This window comes from Amblyomma americanum, chromosome 5 (assembly GCF_052857255.1).
Source record: "Amblyomma americanum isolate KBUSLIRL-KWMA chromosome 5, ASM5285725v1, whole genome shotgun sequence".
Lineage (NCBI taxonomy): Eukaryota > Metazoa > Arthropoda > Arachnida > Ixodida > Ixodidae > Amblyomma > Amblyomma americanum.
In genome coordinates this window covers 114302137-114313035 of record NC_135501.1, presented here as the reverse complement: position 1 = coordinate 114313035, position 10899 = coordinate 114302137, and positions in this window count along the sequence as shown.

Below are 10899 nucleotides of genomic sequence, written 5' to 3'. Positions count from 1 at the left end.
CCTGCCGAAGGTACGTTGCCGCTATCAAGCATTTAATTTCAATTTTCTCCTTCATTCCCCTTTCAAAACTGTACTGTTGTTGAAGAAATTGAAAAAAATACTGTTTGAAGTACCGGATTTGTGTCAATCGTAACCTTGTAGCCGGAGAATAGAGCTTTAAAAGGAAGACCAAAATAGTGACTACTTTCAAGCATATATTCTGACATTAGCTCGTAATGGCGTTCAAAAATGGAGAAGTATGTCCTAATAATAATAATTGGTTTTGGGGGAAAGGAAATGGCGCAGTATCTGTCTCGTATATCTTTGGACACCTGAACCGCGCCGTAAGTGAAGGGATAATGGAGGGAGTGAAAGAAAGGAAGAATAGGTGCCGTAGTGGAGGGCTCCGGAATAATTTCGACCCCCCAGGGGATCTTTAACGTGCACTGACATCGCACAGCACACGGGCGCCTTAGCGTTTTTCCTCCATAAAAACGCAGCCGCCGCGGTCGGGTTCGAACCCGGGAACTCCGGATCAGTAGTCGAGCGCCCGAACCACTGAGCCACCGCGGCGGGGCGAAGTATGTCCTGATGTTTAGCTTTTTACTCTGCAGCAAGATAAAAACACACACTGAAAGCGAGAACAAAAAAACTGAAATCGATGTGAAGCACCCAGAGCTACTTTCGAAGCGTAAATCACGAGAGCAAGATTAATCATATATATTACGCATCTGGGTGATAGAACCTTTTGCTTTCGCCGCGGCGATAGACACTACTCATTCTTCCTGGTAGGCTGCTTTACGGACCGCTCAGCCCGCCGGCCAGAAATGGCTGTTGGATCGGGCCTTATGTGAGGCACGAGCCCGTGGACTCCTAGAGCTGTAGGAGACCACCCTGGAAGATTTTTTTTCTTTCCTTTTTCTATTAAAAGTTGTTTCCATCCATTTTTCTCCTCATTATTGTACGGAAATGGGCTTTCAACCCAACACATCCCGTAGCTGTGGCGGACGCTCAGGCCACTAGGCCACCCGTACGTTTGTCTACCAACCTCTCCCTCTTTGCTCTCATACTCTTCTCACTCCCACCAGAAAGATTTCCCCTCTCCAACTTCGTACCTGCCAGCTGAGGCACGTTGTGAAGCGCTTGTCGCCAACGACAGCGCGAAACTGAGGAAGGAGCCAATAAGACCTGATGCTCTGAAAGGAAATAAAAACGCATAGCGAGGCTTAGATATCGCCATAAGTGACAGCAGTCTTACTTTTCTTATTTACAGAACAGCGCTGCAAAAACACGGACAAAGAAGGGGTATGACGTACTACGCTGTTCTGTACGACGCTGTTCTGTAAGGATGTGCTACCAGCAAGCCCTCTCTTCAGTCATTTCTTTTCTTGCATTCGTAGTCTTAAGATTTAACATTGGATTTATGTTATGAGCGGGACTCTTCGGAGCACACGCATTCTTTTGCCCCCGTAGTGTACGCTATACTACACCTTAACACAATAATGCGGCATTCACCTACTATCTTCGCCAACTAACTTCACCTACTTCCGATAAGTATTGAATAGGACGTATGGAGTCTCCTCGACAGAGCTTAGCCGTTCCAGTACTGTTGTCGCTCCCCGAATGCCCCTCTTCAGAGCAAGAAGCCATTGTCCCCGCAACACTGTGCCCGAGGTGAAGCGCCGAAGCGAAGAAAAGCTGGGTCGGCAAACACTGCTGGGGTGAGCGATGAGAGGTTGGCGCAAATGCCTCCGGAAAAGAAGCCACAGTGTGCACCATAATACAACCCCACCTTCGAGCAGAAGCGTCAGATCCGTGAAAATCGCCTCAGTCACTCGTATTCGGCGTGCAAGAGCTTGTGGTACAAGCGAGAGAATTCGTTTCCATGGAGCCGCAGATGGGAGACCCTGCTGGGCTCGGAGGACCCGTCCGTGCAGACAATCGCCACCGGCCGCGCTGCCAGTGTTATGGACCTTAGGAACATAAACACTTGAGTGTAGTGGGGTTGTGCGGAGACCCAGGGGCGTGCCCCGACTTCCTCTCCAACAATAAAGTTTTCTCTCTCTCTCTTCCAGAAGCGGAATCGGAGCGTATTTCACCTGTGTGCCACGTGGGGCAACCCGTGGGCAAAAATGATACGAATTCGGCGTCACGGCGCAAGTATTCGTCCGACATCCGACCCATCATCACGTGATCCCGGCACATACCAAGTTTTTAGAGAGAAATTTAGGCTCCTCCTCTACAGAGTTACACTGGGCTACCATTCGAGCATTTCGCCGTGAGCCAGAGTAGATAGTCGTGCGCATGCGCCGCTGCCATGGCAACCAGAGAGGAGCAGTATTTGCGGCGTGCGCTCCGCCGCCGCCGCCGTGCGCCTGCTCCACCGTCGGAGCCGTGCGTAACGTCACACGGATGAGCAGTTGTGCGCATGGGCCGTTACCATGATAACGAGAGAGACCCCAGAGGTGCGCCGCGCGCTTCGTTGCCGCCTCGCCGCACGCCGCTCTATCACCCGAACCGCTAATGGCGTGCGCATCATCGCGTATATAAGGCGGAGATCTAATAGGCGGCTGATAACGGTGTTCATGATATCTGATACCTGATTTATTATCTGCTTCGGGCCCTTGGACCAAATGTATTAAATTTGTTTTTGGAATATAGCGCAGTGCTTGGCTTGAAGCACTCTGGCACGGGTCGCCCGGTATTGCACTGCCTCCGTGATCGGCCTGGGCATATTACCGCGCGGCTTTTCTTTCTATCTTTGCACTCCTATCCTTTAACTATCCTACTTTCAGCACCCAGCAGCGAGCGTGGCTCGGCTTGAGCCAGTAGGCAGGCCCGTGCACTTTCTTTTTCTTTCCTCCTATCAGCAACAGTAGCAGCAGCAGGGCGGCTTCTTCACAACGTTTGATATGGAAGCACTGATGGAGAGTCCAGCCGCTGGTAAACGGCAGCATAGACAAGAGAAGATTAACTCTTCCGCCCCTGAGGTTGTCGCCTGTCACTTGGCTACTCAACAAAGAGCGAATTAGCGTAAGAAGGCGAAGAGAGCAGCGGAGACGCCTGAAGAGAGAGAGGAATGCCTTGGCAAACGGAGATGCCGGACTACCGAGCGTAATAGACGGTAAAAGGCCGCCGAGATGGAGCCAAATGTCTCCCGTCGCTAAACATACAGTGACCACAACAAGCCTTGCCAGGGAAATGTACCACTTGCTACGTATATCCTGTCATAGCTAACCTAATCCACTCCTAATTTGTTTTCATTCACGGACAATTTCTATGTTCAGTTATGTTCACAGGAGGAAATGAGCAGCAGCTATGTGTGTAGTTACTGTAGTTCGTCCAATTATGTCAAATTTGGCGCTTTCCAGCAGACCATTTGCAAGTTCTATGCTTTTTGTAAAACACATAAACAATTGAGTCCGAAAAATGCAATAATTGTTGAAGCGAAAATGCGATATTGTTCTCTGTGAGCCACACCCTTCTGAGCATAACCTTTAATAAAAATTTGTTTCTAAAACACTAAAAATGGAGGCTGTCGTAATAATAATTGGTTTTTTTAGGGGAAAGGAAATGGCGCAGTATCTGTCTCCTATATCTTTGGACACCTGAACCGCGCCGTAAGGGAAGGGATAAAGGAGGGAATGAAAGAAGAAAGGAAGAATAGGTGCCGTAGTGGAGGGCTCCGGAATAATTTCGACCACCTGGGGATCGTTAACGTGCACTGACATCACACAGCACACGGGCGTCGTAGCACTTCAAGGAATTCGTTGTCCTATTACTGCGCAGTGCGCAGAAAGCTAGTTTCATTGAAGGACTGCTGCTCTCATCGCATGCGTGTGTGTACTATGGCAGTGTCAAGATACAGAAGTTTGCAATGCGCTTCTTGCGCAAGAGGTAAAGAAAGAAAAATTCTATGCATGGTTCCATGCGCACCTCTAACTTCATTGCGAGGTCAGCGAAAAGGGTACTGAATTTTGTTTCGAGGGGAATCTCAAGAAGTCGTCTTGAAGTTTTTTTTCTTTTTCAATTCTGGTCAGAGACGTCTTTCAATTTAGAGTCGACATTGGTCGGCGCGGGCGGTGGAGCGGGACGTTGTTTTTTGGAAGGTGATTCAGGAGGAGCGATATTGGTTTGTATTGTCGGAGCCCAGCCTGGACCACAGGCGGCCGCTCCACGGGGCCTATACATGTTCCCAGTTATTGTTTTGTAGGAATAGTATTAAAGAACTTATATTTTTTGATGAGCAGTGGCCGAAAAAATGTGAACGATTTTGCATATTTCAGAAAGTTAATTTTCTTTTTCTTTTCAATAGAAGCGTACCGTTACAACTTTCCTTCAAATTGTCTTCTATAATTTCGGTTTGACCAGAAGAAAATTTGGTGCGAAACCCAAAATTCGTTATTAAAACTTATGTTCCTAAAAGGCGCATTTATTTGCTTTTACAGCTAAGCTGTATATCTCTACCGTCGAAGGAAATTTTCGTGCCGTCTCTGTCGTCATAAAAAACGCCAGGCTAAAATTGAATGCTACTTCTAGTGGAAAAGTACCCAAGAGCATAGAAATCGTATATCATACTGATTATAAATCAGTCATAATATAAAAATTTGAACATAAAGAGCAGGACTAAACTATATATATTAAAAATAAATATAGATAAAAATGCAAGAATGTATATATAAGTTACAAAAAAATTAAAACATTAAAAATGAAAAAAATATACTTCATGGGTAAACCTGGTTTGAAATCTTGCATACAACAAACATCTCAGTAATCGTTTTCATTGTGAAAGAACACAAACCAATTAAGCATCAAAACCACACGAACGATGATAAGGCGCATGTGAACAATGGGAACACACTTTCACAAATGCAACTCAACCAACCACCATTCATGGTTCATGCACTGATTTAACCTTTGCAAAGAATATCTCTGCAGTTAGAACTGAAAATCTCAGGCTATATCATAGTGATCATTGAGCAGTCGTGATTGACGTTGTGAAGTAATAAAGGGTAATATAGGTACATTTGACTTGTCTCTGGTTTCACTTTTTTTAGAGGCACGGGTGTGAATTTTCCAGTGACGCTGCAATGTGTAATTTGGTGTCGTTTTACACCTCCGCTGTCGAACCACCTTTACACAGCGTGCATTGGAGCCACAATGTTTTCGTTTAATTTAAACTGTATTAGTCTTGCAGGAAAACAAACTAGTAAAACCTTCCAAAAGCGGTCAACTTTCCTAAGGTAGGGAAGCGGTTAAACAACGCTTGTGCGACATCTCCGTCTACGCTATAATGACGTCACATATAGAGCTCTCTCACAGACTTTGTACCGAACTGAGGAAGTGCTACTGCAAATAGAGACCAGTCGGTCAAATAGATGGAATTTGTTGACCTTATTCAAGGAAGTATACAGCACACTAGTTTCAAATTAATGTGTCCGTTACAATCTTTATGTCTGTGAGCAAAACTTTATGTCAATATGCAGAATAATCATTCTCTTCTCTCTTTACCCCTTGGTATTAGGTCAAAGAAGAACCAAACCACTATAAAAGCAAGAATATATCTGTTTTGAAGCAAAAAATTGCGGGAAGGAGGCACGTTCACCCCCGGATGTCCCTACTGCTGCTGCTGCTGAACAATGAAATGAGCGTGCACAGGCCTCCCCACTGGCTAAAGCTGAGTCACAATCGCTGCCACGCGCAGAAACTTGGAGACTTCAAGGAGAGGGGAGCAACGAGTGAACGAAAAGATGCGCGCTATAATCCCCCAACCCGATCCCGGAGGCAGTGCAATACCGTGCCAACCTGAGGCGGAAGTGAAGCAAGCTTCTAGCAGTACGCCGCATTTCAAAAAAAGTTTAATATCTAGGGTCCAAATGAGACCCGTAACAGATATTAAATCAGGTGAATGGCTGATGTCCTTGCATCGTACTACAAACCTGACGTATGGAAGAAAATGGGCAGAAAAATTCTGAATGGCCACATTGACGCGAAATAGAGCATTGAAATGAAAAAAAAGAAAAATTGGTTTTGAAGGAAAACGTTTACTACGCCAGCTATCCTAGTCGCCAGCGGGGCGGCAAGCTTGAGCTTGAATGTAGGTAGAGATCACGGTGGCTGCAACTTCAACCTGGAATATAGGTAGAGGTCAAATTATGAGCCAAACTGTTGGTAGTCATGTGCGACACATGAAGTCAGCTACAGCAGCGATACCAGCGGCTGTTACACCAACTACCTCGACTTTGACCTTGACATCCAGTCAAGCTTAAAAGCGTCTACCGGCAACCCATGCGCCGGACATCAAAGTCGGTTCTGCTGCGGTGGCTCAGTGGTTAGAACGCTGGGCTACTGATCCGGAGTTCCCGGGTTCGGACCTGACCGCGGCGGCTGCGTTTTTATGGAGGCAAAACGCTAAGGCGCCTGTGCGCTGTGCGATGTCAGTGCAGGGTAAAGATCCCCAGGTGGTCGAAATTATTCCGGAGTTCTCCACTACGGCACCCCTTTCTTCCTTGCTTCTTTCACTCCCTCCTTTCTCCCTTCCCTTGCGGCGCGGTTCAGGTGTGCAACGATATATGAGACAGATTCTGCGAAATTTCCTTTTCCCAAAAACCAATTATTACTTATTAATATATAAAACGCTGGTGCACTTCGATGCCTTCAACGCAACGCTAGGTGTGATCGATGCGACGCCTGCCGTGGAGACCGGCACCCGAACCGCGCCAGTAAGGAAAATGGTGGTTGTAGTGGCTTTTTAATTAAAATTATAGTGAAAAAGAAGGAAAAGAGTTTTGCTAGCCCCGACATCTGCCATCGATACTGAACCACCTGAGCTGGGGCAGCGGAAATAAAGGATAGCAGGCAGAATGGACAAATTAAATGAAAGAGGTGAGGGGACAGGAAGAGAGGATAGGAAATAAAATTGGTTTTCGGGGAAAGGAAATGGCGCAGTATCTGAATCACATCTCGGTGGGCGCCTGAACCGCGTCGTAAGGGAAGGGGAAAGGAGGGAGTGAAAGAAGAAAGAGGTGCCGTAGTAGAGTGCTCCGGAATAATTTCGACCGCCTGGGGATCTTTAACGTGCACAGACATCGCACAGCACACGGGTGCCTTAGCATTTTGCCTCCATAAAAACGCAGCCGCCGCGGTGAGGTTCGAACCCGGGAACTTCGGATCAGTATCCGAGCGTCTTAACCACTGAGCCACCGCGGCGGATAACAGTGGTGTCCAACTGCAAAGCCTGCTTTGATCCCGTTCCGCACACTGGATAGGCAGCGCGCCCCACTGCCACCCTGAGAGGTGGCATTCCGTTAATAGTTGATTGCGATAGCTTGATCACCAATTGAACGCTGCGGCCCAGCTATTGCTGCAGCGCCGCATGTCGGCCGCAACGCTGTCGGCGGTAATGCATTCAGGCCACATCTCTCTCTCTCCCTACCGCCACATGTATCAAAACACAAATGAGGCGTCCGCATATCCAGAGAGCCAGTTATGCGCCATTTCTTTCCTCAAAGCCATCGCCATATACAACATTGTCAACGCCAACGCCAATGAACGTGTGAACTCCGACATCTTTGGCTCTGCATATCCCGGATTAGCTCTACTAATCCCAGTGTTTACAAGCTCTTCTTTGAGGTCTTCACTCAGGTTGCGGATCCGGGCGTTGTCGACTCTGTCCGCTCCTGCTGCAGTGTTTCTGGTCCGCGTCCTTACGGCCGCGTAATCTTTTTCCACAGTTAGGAGGCTGTCATGTCCCTGGTTTTCGGTTCCCCGATACTTTCCTTGCTTTCATGGGAGGCCGTGATCGCCTAAACATTTTGCTCGTGCATTCTCTAGGAGGGTGGTGCAAAATCCCTCGATGGATTGGATGAAGTTCTGGATAGCTTTATTGTTTTCCGGTTTGAGTTTTGCCGGATCCATTAGTGCTGTTAGGAGCTTCCAAGTTTTGGTCGTGCCTAGAATTCCCCTAAGCAAGTCGCTAAGTATTTCCCAGTTTTGTTTCGCGAATTGCGTCGCGTATTTTTTAGCTCTTGCCGAGATTTCTGCTGTCTCTAGTTTTGGTTTCCTGTCGTGCTTTTGATTCAGCCATCTTTTGGTGGAACTCCGCCTGGCTTCTCATATTCTGAGGATCTGAGGAGGTGCCCTTATACCTGAGGCTTTGTTCTAGTTCTTATATATTTGGTATTTTTCCCGCTCTTCTCAAGCATGCCGCTCCATTCCTCCAGTTATTCGATACCGCCTTCAGATTAGTAGCAAACCTCGCGAAACGCGTCAGTGATTATTGCTTGTCCAGTCTAACGTCTTATTATTTCCGATGCTATTCGTGACTGGAGGGTAAGGTGATCACTTTTTATGTTTTCCGTCGTGCTTTTCCTATGTGAATCCTTGGTCTTCCTTACGAAGGCGAGGTCCGGGAAAGTGTCCGTGATCACACTATTCCCCTATTCCGTAGGGTTCGCGGGATCTGTGATTAGACTGCGGCCAAAGTATTCCGCTACCTGTGCTAATGTTCTTTCCTTGATGTCTTGTTTCTGGTATCCCGAACTCCTGCCCATGGCATTTAAATCTACTACGAAGATTAGTGTATTTTCTTTGGCCACCTTGACAGCTTGGAGAAAGAAATCGCAGAATTTGATTTTTCTTTATCTCGGCGGGCTCCCGGTCGCTTTTTCGGAATGACTTCTGCAAGCGCGTGCTCTATATTGGTGTCGGCGATGGCATCGTGCCTGATGGCGGCGATGGCTTTGGTGACAAGGCCGGCTGCTTTAGATTCGCGTGCCGTTTTCTTGGAACGCGATTACATCGGTGAGGGGGGTGAGTTGAGTGTTTAGATATTGTTTTATGAAGCCCTGCTTGTGCGGTTGCCTCTGCTGTTCCCATGCCAAATACCTAAATATTCTTGCTCTTACAGACGCGTGTTCTTCATGTTCACGTGGTGCTGGTGCTGTCTTGTTCACAAGCGAAATCCGTTAGCGCTGGTCGGCTGTATGCTCTTTCCATAGTGGTTTCGATATGTCTTTGAATTCGGACTGCGCTTTTGATATTTGAGATCTACCCTTGAATATGTGCTTCCGTCTGTTGAATTTGCGATTGGATCTCCTGCATCATATTCTGCATCATTTGCTGCATCATCTGCTGCATTCGTGTTTCAAGTTCTCCCTCGTTTGATTCCCGTGGTTGTCCTTTCGGACGGGCTATTGACGTTTCGAGTTCTCGCTGTTGTTCTTTTAGTGTTCTTGTCAGTTCCTCCACTTTGTCTTCGAGCTCATTTTGATTAGTTCGAGTCTGAGCGCATCGCTATTCGCGTTTTTCGGTTTGTATATGTGTGGTTTCTGTTACTACCCTTTCCAACCGAGCGCGAAGCACTGGTAGAAGCCCAGCTTACCTTGCTGCCGCTTCCTTTTTTTCTTGTCATTTACCTCAATAAACATGGCACATACCCACGTGGGAGGATTGGCCAAGGTAGCTTCTTTTTATTCTGCTACTGTTTGTTCCCCTCCTGTGTGCCGGCTGGGGGCAGAAGCGGGCAGGAGACCGCGATCAGCTCCTCGATGTCCCGTTCTCTGAGCTGAGCTATCGCTTGTGCGGTCGCCCGCGTTGGTCGCTGCGTCCTCCTCCGGTGGGTTTTAACGCGACAGCGTTAAGGAGTTCGTGTCGCTGAAAAGCCTATGCGTCGTTTTACATGCTGCGAATTTCACCGCGCGGCACTGCGAATTCGGTCCCGCCGTTGACGCCGCAATGCGATTGCCGCTCAGTCGTTTCACATGCAACGCAGGACCTGCGAATTCGTTCGGTGTGACAGCAGGGTTGCTAGATGACTGCTCATGGAACCCGTGAATAAACGTGGCATTAATGCAACATGGAATGTGGTCGTGTTGTTGTAGTCATGCGTGTTTTTAGACACAAAAAATATTTTGAATGTTTTTTATTTAAGTAAACAGTTCTGAATTATTCAAAAAGTACGTTGGTGCGCTGAATGAAATCATTGGACGTGAAAACAGCGCGGCCCATCAGTGTGTCGATATAACGGTCAAGTTAGCTCAGGGTCTCCGATCCGACATCTCCGGCTCGTTCATTTTGGCAATGTCGAGAGTTAGCGCTTCCGATCCTGAACGTGTGCGCCTTCTTATCCTCGAGGAGTACTATCTCCTCGAAAAAAAAAAGATAGTCTTTGCCATCTACCCAGAGAGCGTCTGTGAAGAAGACGTCGACACGCCAGCGCTTCCGGGTTCCTTCGAACGTGGCAACCACCGGCTTCTGCTGCTCGAGGAGTACTTCCTCCTCGAGAAGAAGAAGTTGTTGGAAGACATGCAGGCACCAAGGCGTTGGTGGGTGCTGCCGCAGTGGAAGAATAGAAGCACAGAATCCGAATCCTACACAGCCTTAAGTTGAAATTTCTTAAATGTCGCCTGGTGGGTTTTTTCACATATTTGCTGCTTACTGAAGTAGCCTACCCATAATCATGATGTGCAGATGCATCTCTTGATATCGGGAGACCCAGACTACTTCCGGAAATATTACCGGATGACGCCGGACCGTTTTGAGCAGCTGCACGCGATGGTGGAGGGTCCACTGACGAAAGGTTACCTCACACGTGAGCCGCTCCCATCACGAATGAGGCTGGCGATCACCCTCAGGTCAGTGGCTTGACTGCTTGCAAGTTCGTGGGGTGTCTGTTCGTCTGCTGCCAATCTATGATGTCAGATTCTTGTTCGCATCACACTATTTTTGCCATTCCTGCAATCAGTAGTGGACCAATGTCTGGAAAGTCGCCGCCCATACTAGAACGGACAAACGGTCGTGTCCCTTTACCTTGTTGCTACATGGGATTCGTAAAACTGAGCTACAATATGGAGGCAAAAAGTGTTTTTGCGGCAACTGCTTCGGTAGGCCCACAACTGTTTCATTGAACCGACACAGCTG